Source organism: Chiloscyllium plagiosum, unplaced genomic scaffold (assembly GCF_037043375.1).
Source record: "Chiloscyllium plagiosum isolate Xiang-an unplaced genomic scaffold, Cpla_swu_hap1 HiC_scaffold_7, whole genome shotgun sequence".
NCBI classification, from domain to species: Eukaryota; Metazoa; Chordata; class Chondrichthyes; order Orectolobiformes; family Hemiscylliidae; genus Chiloscyllium; species Chiloscyllium plagiosum.
Window position 1 is genome coordinate 14193529 of NW_028270145.1, and position 17119 is coordinate 14210647.

The window sequence follows — 17119 nt, forward strand, 5'->3', positions numbered from 1 at the left end:
GAGAAGACGGGGAGAGTGCGCGTGTGTGAGAGAGGGAGAAAAGCGCCTGACGGAACTGCGCGTGCGCAGCTCTGCTGGCTACCCCAGCATTGATGTGGGGGTGGTAGTGTTGGACTGGGGTGTACATTTCACATAACACCAGGTTTATTTAGAAGCACTAGTTTCTGAAGTGCTGCTCTTTCATCAGGTGGTTGTGGAGTATAAAAGCATAAGACATAATTTATAGCAAAAGATAACAGTGTCGTGCAACTGAAATGATATATTGAACAAACCTGGATTGTAAAGTTTTTCATCCTTTAGAATGGGTTGCAGGTTTCGGTTCATTAAAATGTAAATCCCAGAACTTCTTTTAAGTCACCTCCTCGAGATAACTTAAGGTTTTATAAAAAAAGGTGACAGCTCAGCTCAGACAATGAATTTGTTTCCATACTGTACATCTCTATGACTCCATAAAGGTGTGAGGTCAGAGCGTGTTTGTATCCCAATCTTAAGTCATACTGGTTCTATTTCCATGGTCCTCAGCCTTTGGAGGGGAAATCAAATCTATTTCAGCAAAGTATTCAAGCTCACAATTCCTGCAGAAAGTCAGAGCGATGTTGGCAATGATTCCAGTTGTGTAGGCATGCTGCGTGGATTCTTTCTTGGTGGTTACAGCTGGGCATCGGCGAGAGGGATGACAGAGCGAGGAGTCCTGGCTGTGGTAGACCTGGAACGGGGACCTTGCAGAAGTCCTGAAGCCGTGTTTGGGACCCTGGCCGATGAAGCTGAACCCTATTTAACTGCTTTTTATTCTCTTGTACCTCTAAATGGCACCAGATTGTAGCAACAGAACATTTTTTGCTGTATCTCCCTAAACCTATGTGACAATAAATCATCTATTAATTCATTATTTTAGCACTCACTTTTGCTATGGGCACCTTTACTGTCAATTTGCTCCTCATCCCCCTTTTTCAAAAGCTTAAAACTAACACTATTCCAGTCCTATTCAGTCCTGAAGAAGGATCTTATTGGACTCATTTCCTCTCGCTCTGGATGCTATCAGGTCTGCTATGTTTCACCAGCACATTGTGCTTGTATTTTAGATTTCCAGCACTGGCAATACTTTGATTTTATTATACAAGGTCTTGAGTGTTGTGAAGAGAGGCAGTTCTTATTGCTCAAAAAATACATTTAGTGAAGCTTTAAAATACACACGCGGCACGGTGGCACAGTGGTTAGCACTGCTGCCTCACAGCACCAGACACCCGGGTTCATTGCCTGCCTCAGGCGACTGTCTGTGCGGAGTTTGCACATTCTCCCCGTGTCTGCGTGGGTTTCCTCTAGGTGCTCCGGTTTCTTCCCACAGTCCAAAAATGTGCAGGTCAGGTGAATTGGCCATGCTAAATTGCCCATAGTGTTAGGTGAAGGGAAAAATGTAGGGGAATGGGTCTGGGTGGGTTGCGCTTCGGCGGGTCGGTGTGGACTTGTTGGGCCGAAGGGCCTGTTTCTACACTGTAAGTAATCTAATTTCTAAATGTAAAATTAAAATCTAGTAGCCAATTTGATACCATCAGTCATCTCATACTCTGAACGACCAAACTATGAACAGCTAGTGACTGCTGAACACCCAAGGGCTAGACTGATATTGACACATCCGCTTTTCTCTTCCACATCAGTGTTGTTCAAGGGGAAGAGGACTGAGATAATTGGATGATGCAGGTGTACTATTACTGTGCGGAAATAATATGAAAACATTAATAATGTTTTCAGGTCATTAGTAAGTGGTGCTCCAATTTTGCGTATGTATGTGTAGTATTTAGTAATGGTCATTTTGGCAATGAGTAGCTCCTTTGCTACTCTGATTAGTTTGCTTTCTAGTGTCCAAACTGGTCATTTGATCAGAAAGCTTCCAATTGGTCAGAGAGGCCCTCAGTTTAAATGCTAACACTGTACCTGAGTTTTGTATTGATGCATTCATTTGGTTAAAGAGATATCGCCTTTCACTGAACTAAATTACAACATAACACATTTTCCTTTGTAGAACCATAAAATGAAATGGAAGTCAGACTGCTATATAGTTGAAATATCAGGAAGTTTATCAACTTGGCTAAATTAAGTCTTGCACATTTTTATCTGTGTAAGACAATGTTGCTTGGACAGACTAACTTAATGGGGAAACTTTAAGACAAGTGGCACTGAGTTAAGAAAAGTCTACCTTATAATAGCCCTTTGATTGGCTGAGGTGCAGTTTGTTACAAAGCTGTAAGTACACGGCAGCCAGAGAAATGTACAGCCTCCTAACGGGATAAAAGACGGGAAAACTGTGAAAGGGTAACTCTTGAAGAACAACCAGCGCTTTACAGACCATAATAGGTCATACATGCTAAAATGAAAAGGAATCATGAGAGATACTTTGCCCCAACGGTGAAAGCAAACTTAAAAATCTTTCTTAAAATTTGCACCCACAATCTCTATCAAACTGTCTGTCTTAAATCTGTTTTAATTGTGAATATGTGAATATTTCGGATTTTAAAAGGAGTAAAGTTGAAGTCACATAATTGCCGTTAGTCTTTTCTCTATCATTTGTTAAAATTAGGTGTGCTACAATAAATAGTTATTTTCTGTTAATAATGAAATCTGATGTGAATTATTTTTGGCCTGATTAGCATTCAGTCAGATAAATTGGTCGCTATGGTGATCAAATTTGGGCTTTAAGCCATTTGTCCTCGCTGGTGGAAGAGTGGAACATGATTATTGATGCACTCTTCCTGGTTGAGTTGTGAAAATATTCCAAATTTAGAGCTAAAATTGCTCTGAATAGAAAGCCAGCTTTAATTTGAAATGTTTACAAGAGAATGGTGTGGGTAAAAAAAAAAGGGCATCGTTTTTGTAGGAGTTGCAATGAGTAGAGTGAAATGATTTGAGGAAGTGGAAAAACAGAGAAATTGGCAAAGGAGAAAGAAATTGCGAGAGGAAAACACTGGGAAAAGCAAGAGTGATGCTGGGGTTACTGTGTGGAAGAGTGAGAAAAATTTAAAAAATACCCTGGATAAATGATCAATTAATCTCTAGCTGTGTTGCTGATTGAAAGAGGAAGGTTGGTTCAGAACACTGAGAGAACATGACTTAGCACTGAGAATTTACAGCCTGACAACCTGCCCAGGGAGGTCATGGCATCTTCCCTGAGTTTGCAACCCCGATATTGATCCTTTCAGTCAAAGCACTCAGCATTTTACCAGGAAAATGTTCTGCATAGTTGGTCCTGTGGAAACTTTTCAATTTATAATGCTAAATTGCCACTTGTGATCTTATCAAATCACTTTGAGCAGGGAATTTCAATGTCACGTTACAATTTGATAACATTCTCTGGAGAATCTGAAAAGAACATTTTATTTTGTATAGTTGAATAGATCATTCTTGTTCTTTCGTGCCATTCCTCGCCTGTACAGCTGATGTGTTGTAAACACCACATACTCATTTCAATTAAGACACTAGATGTTAGAAAGGGTACAGTACTCCTCCATGACAGCCTGAGCTAGATTTATAGCCCTGTCTCCAAGGCGATACAAATGCATTCTGAATTGGATTTTGGTACATATAAGCTTGAACATAACCATTTGAGCTATATGTAACTTACGTGATCAAGAGAGAGAAAAAAACAGGTGTGCAATAGAACTAAGGTTATCTCCACTTTAAAATGCACACTATTATGAGAATGATTTGGAGATGCCGGTGTTGGACTGTGGTGTACAAAGTTAAAAATCACACAACACCAGGTTATAGTCCAACAGGTTTAATTGGGAGCACACTAGCTTTCGGAGCGACGCTCCTTCATCAGGTGATAATGGAGGGCTCAATCCTAACACAGAATTTATAGCAAGAATTTAGTGTGATGTAACTGAAATTATACATTGAAAAACAGGCAATCAATTTTTCAGTGTATAATTTCAGTTACATCACACTGTAAATTCTTGCTATAAATTCTGTGTTAGGATTGAGCCCTCCATTATCACCTGATGGAGGAGCGTCGCTCCGAAAGCTCGTGTGCTTCCAATTAAACCTGTTGGACTATAACCTATTGTTGTGTGATTTTTAACTTATTATGAGAATGGAGATGCTTTGCCCATATTGAAAATAAACTAACCCAGAAACACTTCCTTTCAAAACCATCATGTTACTGGCACATTTGAAAAAAACGAAACAACATTTTTCCCATTTTTATGGCTTTGTGACAAGTATCATTCAAACTTAACGTTGATAACATAATTGATAGAATGGTTGAGTTCCAACTTGACAAATGGACAGTCATTAATAGTGGATTGCTTCCCACGTTGACTCAGCTTAACAATGTGACAATGTAGAATAACTTAATAAGCAAAACAAAATACATCATTCCTATTGGGAGAAGTATATGGATGCCACGTGATTCCAAAAGTTGCATTTCCATCACTAAACGTTCCCTTGTGCTGACTGAGAATTCACTACAGTCAATGTTGTAAATGAACTTAAGTCAGAGTCAGTAGATAGATTATCATAAGTGTGTATGTCATTACAATAGCTGTACAATTTAATAATCAATTGCTAGTACAAACGGAAGATCAGAAGAACTACATCAGCCAATCATTTAAACAACTGCTAATCCATTTTGAGACACAATCCAGCCAACAAGGCTTCAGGCTCAATTGAAAAGTGCTAGTTCAAAGAAACATTCATGCAGCACTGATTAAAGACAAAACAAATCACAACATTTACAATAACAACTTGCGCATATATTGCTTTAATGTATAATTAAATCTCAAGTTACTTCACAAAGAAACTATTGGAGTGGCTTTAAGATCTGTCAAAGGTCTGTTTTATGGAGATGGACAAAACAGAGTGATGTAGAAGGAATTTCGTAGCAATGGATTTTGATGGCCTAAGGACGTATGGGTGGGTTGCGCTTTGGCGGGTCGGTGTGGACTTGTTGGGCTGAAGGGCCTGTTTCCACACTGTAATTTAATGTAATGTAATTCAGTGAAAGGAGGGATGAGACTGTACACAAGAACTAATCATTATAATTTGGTAAGTAATGAGTACCAGTGGAGGTCACCCAATACATGGGCGAGTGTGACACAGCCTTTTACTCACTGCCATTTCTGAAAAGTGCTTACTAATTTTACTCCGCAATGACTTTAGACCAATTTTAAAATTGTGCTTCCTTGTTCTTAAAAATAATATCTATCAATCCTAAGTTTATATATAAACATCTGCATCAGGCAACAATTTAATTTTTAATTTCCAAAATATTGCAGTTATTCCAGACCTATTCAACCTGTTCTCATAACTTAACTATTCATCTGACAGTTACCTACATTGAAGTATTGAACACAGGCTTGAGAATTAGATCCGGCACAAATTATTCCAGTACTACTACAAAATTGAAATCTAGCCAATCATTTGGGAAATCGTCGGGTATGCTCTGTTAGTTTACATACAGAGTAAGTATTGTGGGAATTTGGAAAATGCTCACACAGTGTTTGAATTAGGAATATTTTGTTAATAAAATTGAGCTGAACCACAAACCAAATTCTGTGTCCCTTCGTCAACTTAATAAGGTTTTTGAAGAAGGAACAAAAATGATTGATGAGGGCAGAGTAGTGGATGTGATCTATATGGACTTCAGTAATGCTTTTGACAAGGTTCCTCATGGTAGACTGGTTAACAGAGTTAGATCACATGGAATATAGGGAATACTAGCTACTTGGATATAGAACTGGCTTGAAGGTAGAAGACAGAGGGTGGTGGTGCAGTGTTGCTTTTCAGACTGAAGGCTTGTGACCAATAGTGTGCCACAAGGATAGGTGCTGGGTCCACTACTTTTAATTATTTATGTGGTTAGGTTATTGTTAGTCAGTTTGCAGATGACACCAAAATTGGAGGTGCAATAGACAGCGAAGAAGATTACCTCAGAGGATAATGTGATCTTGATCAGATGGTTCAAGGAGTGACAGATGGAGTTTATTTTAGATAAATGTGAGGTGCTGCATTTCGGAAAGGCAAATCAGGGGAGGATTTATGTACTTAATAGTAAGATTCTGGGGAGTGTTGTTGAACAAAGAGACCTTGGAGTGCAGGTTCATTGTTCCTTGAAAATGGAGCTGCAGGTAGATATGATAGTGAAGAAGGCATTTGGTATGGTTACCTTTATTGTCAGTGCATTGAGTATAGGTTTTGGGAGGTCATGTTGCGGCTGTACAGGATATTGGTTAGACCACTATTGGAATCCTGCACACAATTCTGGTTTCCCTGCTATAGGAAGGATGTTGTGAAACTTGAAAGGGTTTAGAAAAAAAGTTACAAGAATGTTGCCAGGGTTGGAGGGTTTGAGATATCGGGAGAGGTTGAACAGACTGGGGCTATTATTCCTGGAGCATCGAAGGCTGATGGGTGACCTTATAGAGTTTTATAAGATCATGAGGGGCATGGTGCACGTATGGAATGAGCTGCCAAAGGAATTACAACATTTAAAAGGCATCTGAATGGGTATATGCTTAGGAAGGGTTGAGAGGGATATAGACCAAATGCTGGCAAATGGGACTAGTTTTATTTTGGATATCTGGTTGACATGGACAAGTCGGACTGAAGGGTCTGTTTCCATGCCGTACATCTCTAAGACTTTATGACTCTGACTTCATCAACAAATGCCGGGTAAAGTGTTTTTAATACATTAATTGGTGAAGTGTCAAAAGCACAGAAAATAGTGGTGTGATCAGTAAGTTTGCAGATGATGTGAAAATTAGGGATGCAGTAAATAGTGAGGAGGATAGCCTTGGACAGCAGGATAATACAAAGAGCCTAGTTAGTTAGGTTGAACAAGGACAAATGGAATTTAATCATGAAAAGTATGTTTTTAAAATTCATTTGTGGGACTTAGGCATTGCTGGCTGGCCAACATTGATAGCCCATCCCTATTTGCCCCTGAGAGGGTGGTGGTGAGCTGCTTTCTTGAATCGCTCAGTTCACTTGCTGTGGCCTGACCCACAATGCCGGGAGGGAGGGAATTCCAGGTTTTTGACCCAACCACTGTGAAGGAATGGCGGTATATTTCCAAGTCAGGATGGTGAGTGGCTTAGAGGGGAACTTGCAGATAGTGGTGTTCCCAAATACCTTCTACCCTTGTCCCTTCAAGATGGAAGTGGTTGTGGGTTTGGAAGATGCTGTCTGAGAATCTTTGGTGAATTTCTGCTGTACATCTTGTGGATAGCACACACTGCTGCTACTGAGAGCTGGTGGTGAAAGGATTGAATGTTTGTAGATGTGGTGCCAATCAAGAGGGTTGCTTTGTCCTGGATCGTGTCCAGCTTCTTGAGTGTTGTTGGAGCTGCACCCATCTAGGCAAGTGGGGAGTATTCCATCACACTCCTGACTTGTGCTTTGTAGATGGTGGATAGACTTTGGGGTGTCAGGAGGTAAGTTACTCGCTGCAGTATCCCTAGTCTCTAACCTGCACTTGTAGCCACTGTGTTTATGTAGTGAGTCCAGTTAAGTTTCTGGTAACCCCAAGGATGTTGGCAGCGGGGGATTCAGTGATGGTAAATATTGTTGAATGTCAAGGGGTGGTGATTAGAGTGTCTCTTATTGGTGATGGTCATTGTCTGGCATTTGTGTGGCGCAAATGTTACTAGCTACTTGTCAGCCCGAGCTGTCCAGATCTGTTGCATTTGAGCATGGACTGCTTCAGTATCTGAGAACTTGTGGATGGTGCTGAATCCTGTGAAATCGTTGGTGAACATCCCCACTTCTGACCTTATGTCAGAAGGAAGATCTTTGAAGAAGCAGCTGAAGATTTTTGGGTCTAGGACACTATCCTGAGGGACTCCTGCAGAAATGTAGGACCTGAGATGACTGACCCTCCACAACCACAAAAATCTTCCTTTGTGGCAGGTATGACTCTAACCAGCGGAGTGTTTGCCCCCTAATATCCATTGATTCCAGTTTTACCAGGACTCCTTGATGCCATATTCAGTCAAATGTGGCCTTGACGTCAAGGGCTGTCACTATCACCTCACCTCTGGAATTTATCTCTTTTGCCCATGTTTGAACCAAGGCTGTAATGTGGTCAGGAACTGAGTGACCCTGGTGGAACCCAAACTGGGGGTCACTAAGCAGATTGTTGCTGAGCAGGTGCTGCTTGATAGCACTGTCGATGACACCTTCCATCACTTTACTGATGATGGAGAGTAGACTGATTGGGTAGTAATTGACTGGGTTGGATTTGTCCTTTTTTTGTGTACAGGGCATACCTGGGCACTTCTCCACATTGTCGCGTAGACACCAATGTTATAACTATACTGGAAGAGATTGGCTCGGGGGATGGCAAGTTCTGGAGCACACACCTTCAGTACTATTGCCGGAATGTTATCAGGGCACATTGCCATTGCAGTATCGGGTGTCTCCAGCCATTTCTTGATATATCATGGAGAAGCAGCTGGTATCTATGATTAGATTAGATTAGATTAGATTATTTACAGTGTGGAAACAGGCCCTTTGGCCCAACAAGTCCACACCGACCCGCCGAAGCGCAACCCACCCATACCCCTACATTTACCCCTTACCTAACACTACGGGGAATTTAGCATGGCCAATTCACCTGACCTGCACATCTTTGGACTGTGGGAGGAAACCGGAGCACCCGGAGGAAACCCACGCAGACACGGGGAGAATGTGCAAACTCCACACAGTCAGTCGCCTGAGGCAGGAAGTTGGGAGAAGTTGGGAGAAGGGGAGGTCCTACACTACTAAACCATGAGTAGAGAGCACTGGTAAGAATTTACCACAGGATAAAAAAGAAACCCAAGAGAGTGGAAAGGAGGTGAAAAGCCTCAGGTGTTTCCACTGTGGTAAAGTGGGACACCTAAAGTCACAATGCTGGTAATTAAAGAAAGGTGCTGTGGGAAATGATATGACAAAAGAAGCTAAGCAAAGTGAAGGTAGTAAAGGAGACCCCAAGAAAAGCCGAGGAGCTACAGGAGAATGCACTACCTAGGCAGGGGCTGGGTATGGAGTTAGTATCTGATCTCTAAAAGAATTACCCTCTGTAGATGAAGTTTATTCAGAAACAACAGGTGGAGAAAGACAAGAAATTATAATTTTGAGAGATAAAGGATCTAACTAGTCGCTGATAGTAAGAGATGAGTGAATATGCACTCTTTCTGATTGTTACCCAAGAGAGTGGTAATTTGTGGAATAGGTGGACAGATATTTATCACTCCCCAATGTAAGATCAGGTTGGAGTGCCAATTCAAGACTGGGGAAATAACAGTGGAAGTGATTGACAGAGTGTCAGTTCCAGGAATTTAGTTTGTTCTTGGGAAGGATTTGGCAGGATCCAAGGTGGGAGTGACACCCTTGTTATGGAGAAGCCCAAGGAAGACCAAAAACCTGAGGAGTTAAAAGAGAAATATCCTGGTATTTTCCCAGACTGTGTGGTAACCAGATCCCAGTATCATAAGTCATGCACAAAGTGAAAAGTAAAGAGCAAGATGAAGGAGTTGAGGTTCAGTTAACAGACACCCTATTTGACATAATAGTAGAGCAAAAACCTGAACAGGTAGAGGGTCAGACAGAAGTGTTTACTCTTGAAAGATTAAGAAACTTTCAACAGCAAGACAAGACGATAAAAGATAAATACGTGGATGCATTCTCTGAAAAGGAGGCAGAGAATATTCCAGAGAGTTATTATCTGAAAGATAGAATCCTAGGATGGAAATGGAGACCACGGCAGGTTAGTGCAAAGGAGAAATGGGCTGAAGTGCACCAGATTGTGTTGCCGATAGCATACAGACAGAAGGTGTTACTGATAGCACAAGAACTACTTGTAGGAGGTCACCTAGGTACGAAAGATTCAGGCTAATGTAGCAAAACATTTTTATTGGCATGGAATGCACAAGGATTTGCTTAACTTTTGCTGTATGTGTCATACATGGCAAATGGTAGGTAAGCCACAGGCGGTAATAAAACCAGCCCTTTGTTGCCAATTCTCGCTTTTGAAGAACCTTTCACATGAGTTACAATTGATTGTGTGGGTCCCCTCCTGAGAACTAAAAGTGGGAACAATACTTGTTAACCATAATAGATGTGTCTGCCAGATTTCTGGAGACAATTCCATTGCAGAGTATCAAGGCAAAATGGATAGTAGAGGAGTTAGTAGTTTTCTTCAAATAGTATGGGCTACCCAGAGAGATTCAGTTGGACCAAGGTCAAATTTTACTACGAGGCTATTTCAGGAGGTCATGGATAGTTTAGGTATATAGCACTATATATCCAGTGTATATCATCCTGAATCCCAGAGAGCTTTCGAAATGTGGCATCAGACCTTGAAAACCATGTTGAGAGCGGACTGTCAGGATTACCCGAATGATTGGGATAAAGGCATCCTAATCATATTGTATGCCATTAGAGATGCTACAAATGAATCTACTCAGTTCATTCCCTTCGAGTTAATTTTTGGGTATGAAGTGGAGAGATCCTTTGAAAATAATTAATGAAAAACTGACAGGACCAAAGTTGGAGATCTCACACTTAGATTATGCATTGGAGGTGAGGGAGAGTTTAAATTGAGTAGGTGAGTTAGCTAAACAGCACCTAAAGAGGGCACAGTATAGAATGAAGTAGGTGGCAGATAAAAGCTCTGAGACTCGGACATTTTCCCGAGAGGATGACATATTAGTATGTTACCAGTGATAGGAGATCCCTTCAAAGCCAAGTTTAGTGGTCCCTATCAAATTGAGAAAATGACGAGTCAGTGAACTATTTAGTAAAGATGCCAGAGGGGAAAAAAAGGTATAGGGTATGTCATGTGAACATGCTGAAACCCTACTATACTAGAGAAACAGGTGTTAGGTCCTGCCCCGCAGAGTGAGGAATCAAATCCAGATGATGTGGATTTTGATGTGCCTCAAAATCGATTTAAAAATGAAGAAGTCCTTGAGGAGTGGGATAGGTTAGTCAGCTATCTGTCTCAAGAGCATAGATGCTGGGGACCACTGGAGGAGCCCAAGATGGATCATCCACTTGGCATTTCTGATGGAAGATTATTGCAAATGCAGCAACCTTATCTTTTGCACTGATGTGTGGGCTCCTCCGTCATTGATGATGGGGATATTTGTGGTGCCTCCTCCTCCAGTGAGTTGTTTAATGGTCCACCACCATTCACAACTAGATGTGGAAGGACTGCAGAGCTCAGATCTGATCCAATGGTTGTGAGATTGCTTAGCTCTGTCTATCACTTGTTGTTTATGTTGTTCGGCATGCAAGTAGTCCTGTTTGGTAGCTTCACCAGGTTGACACCTGGTTTTTAGGTATGCCTGATGCTGCTCCTGGCATGTCCTCCTGCACTCTCCATTGAACTAGGCTTGATGGTAATAGTTGAGTGGGGGATATGCCAGACCTTGAGGTTCCAGATTGTGCTGGGGTACAATTCTGCTGCTGTTGATGGCCCACAACACCAGTCTTGAGCTGCTAGCTTGGTTCAAAGTCTGTCCCATTTAGCACAGTGATAGTGCCACGCAGCACGATGGAGGTTATTCTCAATGTGTAGGCAGAACTTCATCTCTACAAGGACTGTGCGATGGTCACTTTTACTTATACTGTCATGGACAGATGCTTCTGCAACTGGCAAATTAGTAAGAATGAGGTGAAGTATGTTTTCCCTCTTGCTGCTTTCTTCACCACCTGCTGCAGATCCAGTCTAGGATCAACTAGGTTCAGGACTCAACTAGCTCGATCAGTAATGCTGCTACTGAGCCACTCTTGGTGATGGACATTGAAATCCCCACCCAGAGTACATTTTGTGCCCTGGCCACCCTTGGTGCTTCCTCCAAGTGTTGTTCAACATGAAGAGTATTGATTCATCAGCTGAAGGAGGACGGTATGTGGTAACCAGTAAGAGGTTTCCTTGCCCATGTTTAACCTGAAGCCATGAGACTTCATGGGATCTGGAGTCAATGTCAAGGACTCCCAGGGCAGCTCCCTCCTGACTGTACACCACTGTGCCGCCACCTCTGCTGGTCGGACAGGACATATCTGGGGATGATGATGGTCGTGTCTAGGGTGTTATCTGTAAGGTATCATTCCGTAAGGATGACTATGTTACGCTGTTGCTTGACTAATCTGTGAGACAGCTCTCCCACTTTCAGATGGTGGGAAGGAAGCTTTGCATGGTCGATAGGGCTGAATGTGTTTTTGCCATTGTTTTTTCCCATTCCAATTTCAATGCCAGGTAGTCCATCCAGCTTTGTTTCTTTGTTATGACTTTCTCGTGATTAATACAACTGAGGGACTTGCTAAGCCATTTCAGAGGGCAGTTAAGAGTCAACGACATTGCCGTGGCTCTGGAGTCACATGTACGCCAGATCAGGTAAGGATGGCAGATTTCCTTCCCTAAAAGACTTTAGTGAACAGATGGGTTTTTCTGACAATTAGCAATGGTTTCATGGTCATCAGAAGACTCTTAATTCCAGAAATTTCTTACTGAATTCAAATTCCACCATCTGCTGTGGCGGGATTTAAACCCAGGTCTCCAGAACATTATTCAGGGTTTCTGGATTAATAGGCGAGTGATAATACTACTAGGCCATCACCTCCCCATTATGATACATGTTGGGAGGAGTAACTAGACGAAAGAGTCCATGTTGAATAATATAACTCTGGAACGTACAGACGATCAGAGTGAACTTGATGTGCTTGTCCATAGATATTTGAAGGTAAAAGGACAAGTAGATAAGGTGGTTTAGAGACATATGGGATTCTTGCCTTTACTAGTCAAGGCATTGAATACAATAGCAGGGATGTTATGATGGAGCAGCATATAATGTTAGTTAGTCCACTGCTGTGTGCAGTATCGGAAGGACGTGATTGCACCAGAGAGGATGCAGAGGAATTTGCTAGGAGGTTGCATGGACTTGAGTGATTCAGCCATGAAGAGACACTGGGGCTGATTTCCTTGGAGCAAAGAATGCTGAGGAGGATCTGATTGAGGTGTATAAAGGTTTGAGGGACATAGTTATGGTAGATAGCGCACAGTTTTTCCCCTTAGTACAGGAATCAATAAACAAAGGGCACAGTTTTCAGGTAAGGAGCAGATGGTTTGGAGAGGATTTAAAAAGAATATTTTTCACTCAGAAGTTTGTATCTGGAAATCACTGCCTGAAATGGTGGTAGAGCTGTAAACCCTCAAGACTTCAAGACCTATTAGATGGGCACTTGAAACAGCATAGTATACAAGGCTATGGGCCAAGCGCTGGAAAATGGTATTAGAATAAGTAGAAGATTGATTACACGCATGGATATAATGGAGCAAAGGGTCTCCTTTTGTGCAACAAAACTCTATGTTTACAAAATGCATGGCAAATCAGATCCACACTCAATTTTCAGCAATGTGATGGAAAATGTCATTGATAGTGCTATCAAATGGCATCTACATTGCAATTGTGACCTTGATTAAAAATCACACAACACCAGGTTATAGTCCAACAGGATTATTTCGAAGCACTAGCTTTCTGAGTGCTGCTCTTTAATCAGATGGTTGTAGACCAACCTGATGAAGGAGCAGCGCCCTGAAAGCTAGTGTGCTTCCAAATAATCCTGTTTGACCATAACCTGGTGTTGTATGATTTTTAACTTTGTACACCCCAGTCCAACACCAGCATCTCCAAATCAATTGTAAATTTACATTTGTTCAATTTATCCAACAGGGCCACTCATCATCTGAGCTTATTGCAGTCTTGATCCAAACATAAACAAAAGAGCTGAACTCCAGAGGTGAGAGTAACTGTCAAAGCAGCATTTGATAAAATGTGACTACAAGGAGCCCTAGCAAAACTGAGGTTAATGGAAATTGGGAGAAACTTCTGCTGTTGGAAGTCATACTTAGCACAAAGGAAAATGGTTGTAGTTACTGGAAGCCAATCTTCTCAGTCCTACAACATTGCTTCACAAATTCCTCAGGGTAATGTCCTGGGCCTAACCATCTTCAACTACTTCATCAATCACCTTTCCTCCATCAGAGGCGGGGTTATTCACCAATGATTGTGTACCTTTCACTTTGTTCAATATCTTTCACATCTCCTCAGATACTGAAACTGTCCACGTGCAGGAAGATCTGGACTATATTATAACTTGGTCTGATAAGTAACAAGTGTCATTTGTTCTGCAGAAATGCCAGGCAATGTCCATCTACAACGAAAGAGAATCTAACCATTGCCCATTGACATTCAAAGGCATAACTATTGCTGAATCCCCCACCAGCAAGTTTCTTGGGGTTACCATTCATATGAAACTGAACTGCACCAGCCATATAAACACTGTGGTCAGAGGCTGGGAATGCTGCACAGAGTAACATATCTCCTAATTCTACCACCTGCAAGTGCCCTCCCAAGCCATACCCCCACTTGACTTGGAGCCATACCATGGTTCCTTCACTGTCACTGCATCAGAATCCTGGAACTTCCTTCCTAAGCATACTGTGGGTGCATCAATTCAAAAAGCTGGCTCACCACCACCTTCTAAAGGCCAATTATGAATGAGCAACAAATGCTGTACTTGTAAACTATACCCACATCTCATGAGAGAAAAAAAATCTACACCCCCAGAACCTGATATGCCTTTTATAAGATGTGTTGTTCAAAAGTTGACTCACTGAGGAGAGTATGAAGTACAATCCAAATACAACGATCTTAATCTTATCAATATTTAACTGGAGGAAAAGGGCTCATCTATGGCTCAAACTCAGACAGGCAGTCAGAATGCATAGAAATAACAAAGTGGTTAAATAAGACAGAAGGAGAGTGCTAATTGGTGTGAGTCTGTATATAGAAATGACAAGGTACAACGGTGTAAAGTGACAGCACGCAGAGAGGTAAGTGAGAAGTCAAGGTTGGATGCTTAGTGAACTCTAAAGGTAACAGTTTGACATTCAAAAGAGAAGATACTACTAGAGATGCTGTGGTTATGATCAGATATTTATCAGATAACAGCAGACAAAATGAGGGATATCTATTTGATTGGAAAGGTTTTGCCTGGTTTTGGCCAATCATGTTTAAGTCCGCAGAAGATAAAGAAGGTTTTAACATAATCAGTTACAAATACAAAAATTTATGATTATAGTGAGAAGTACTAGAAATATGGAAATCTCATTGGAACAATCCAGAGTTGTCAGAGAAATGTTCAGAGATTTAGGAAGTGAAAAGATCATTGAAGAAACAGAACTTGGAGGCAATGTGTCAAGTTTGCAAGGATGAGTGGGAGCAGGGGTGGGGGAGGATATTTCCTGACCTTTGTTTTTAAAGATAGGGAGATAATAAGTGCTTGAAAAGGAAGGGGCCAATTCATGAGGAGAGGAAACTGCATTGAAGAAAGCTATAGACTGCTGGAAGGTATCAGATGAATGAAAAAATAATAAATAGAGTTCAACCTGAAGAAGTATGACATTGTATCTATAGAAGACTAACAAAGTAATATAACAGGAGAAAGTGAGGACTGCAGATGCTGGAGATCAGAGCTGAAAATGTGTAGCTGGAAAAGCGCAGCAGGTCAGGCAGCATCCAAGGAGCAGGAGAATCGACGTTTCGGGCATGAGCCCTTCTTCAGGAATGAGGAAAGTGTGCCAAGCAGGCTAAGATAAAAGGTAGGGAGGAGGGACTTGGGGGAGGGGCATTGGAAATGCGATAGGTGGAAGGAGGTTAAGGTGAGGGTGATAAGGTAGATGACCTGGGGTGTGCAGTGAGAGAGGGACTCACTGAAATCCTTGTAGAGGGGGGGAGAGAGCTTGGATGCTGCCTGACCTGCTGCACTTTTCCAGCAACACATTTTCAACTCTGATCTCCAGCATCTGCAGTCCGCACTTTCTCCTCGAAGATTTTAACCTACTGCGAATCCTCTTATAAGGATGCCTTCCTTGAAGAAGCTCTCTTCTTCCTTCGACAAGGATTTCAGTGAGTCCTTCTGTCACTGCACACCCCAGGTCATCTACCTTATCACCCTCACCTTAACCTCCTTCCACCTATCGCATTTCCAACGCCCCTCCCCCAAGTCCCTCCTCCCTACCTTCGATCTTAGCGTGCTTGGCACACTTTCCTCATTCCTGAAGAAGGACTCATGCCCGAAACGTCGATTCTCCTGCTCCTTGGATGCTGCCTGACCTGCTCCACTTTTCCAGCAGTACATTTTCAGCTCTGATCTCCAGCATCTGCAGTCCTCACTTTCTCCTAGAAGATTTTAACCTCCTGTGAATCCTCTTACAAGGATGCCTTCCTTGAAGAAGCTCCCTTCCTCCCTCTACAAAGATTTCAGTGAGTCCCTCTCTCACTGCACATCCCAGGTCATCTACCTTATCACCCTCACCTTAACCTCCTTCCACCTATCGCATTTCCAACGCCCCTCGCCCAAGTCCCTCATCTCTACCTTCTATCTTAGCGTGCTTGGCACACTTTCCTCATTCCTGAAGAAGGGCTCATGCACGAAACGTCGATTCTCCTGCTCCGTGGATGCTGCCTGACCTGCTGTGCTTTTTCAGCAAAGTAATATAATACACAATAAATGGTCGGGTGCTGATATTTGTAGGTACTGAGAAAAGAAACAGAGGTCCTTTGCAAGGATATCCACAGGTTTCTGTATGGGACTGGATAGATGGACGAATGGTCAAGAAAGCATGGAATATAAGATCTGGGCAACTTTAATGGGACTGCATAAATCACTAGTTATACAACAGCTGGAGTACTGTGCCAATTCTGGGCATTGCACCACAGGAAAAATGTAATTATGTTAGAGTACATCAAGAGAAGCTTTACAAGAATGTTTTTTGGAATGGAGAATTATAGGTATCTGGAAAAGTTGGATATTCTAGAGTTATGTTCTTCACAACAGAAGATACCCAGGAAAGATTTAACTGGAGTGTATAAAATGCTGTGGGTTTTAGACAGAGTGAATAAGAAAGCTATTTCCATTTGTTGAAGGGGTTTCTGACCAACTACCGTAGATGTAGTGTAAGAAGTAGATTTAGAGGGCAATCTAAGAGAAATATTTTCATCCAGAGGGTGGTGGTGATCTACAATGCATTGCCTGAAAGGGTCATACAGACAGAAATGCGCAACATAAACTTGAC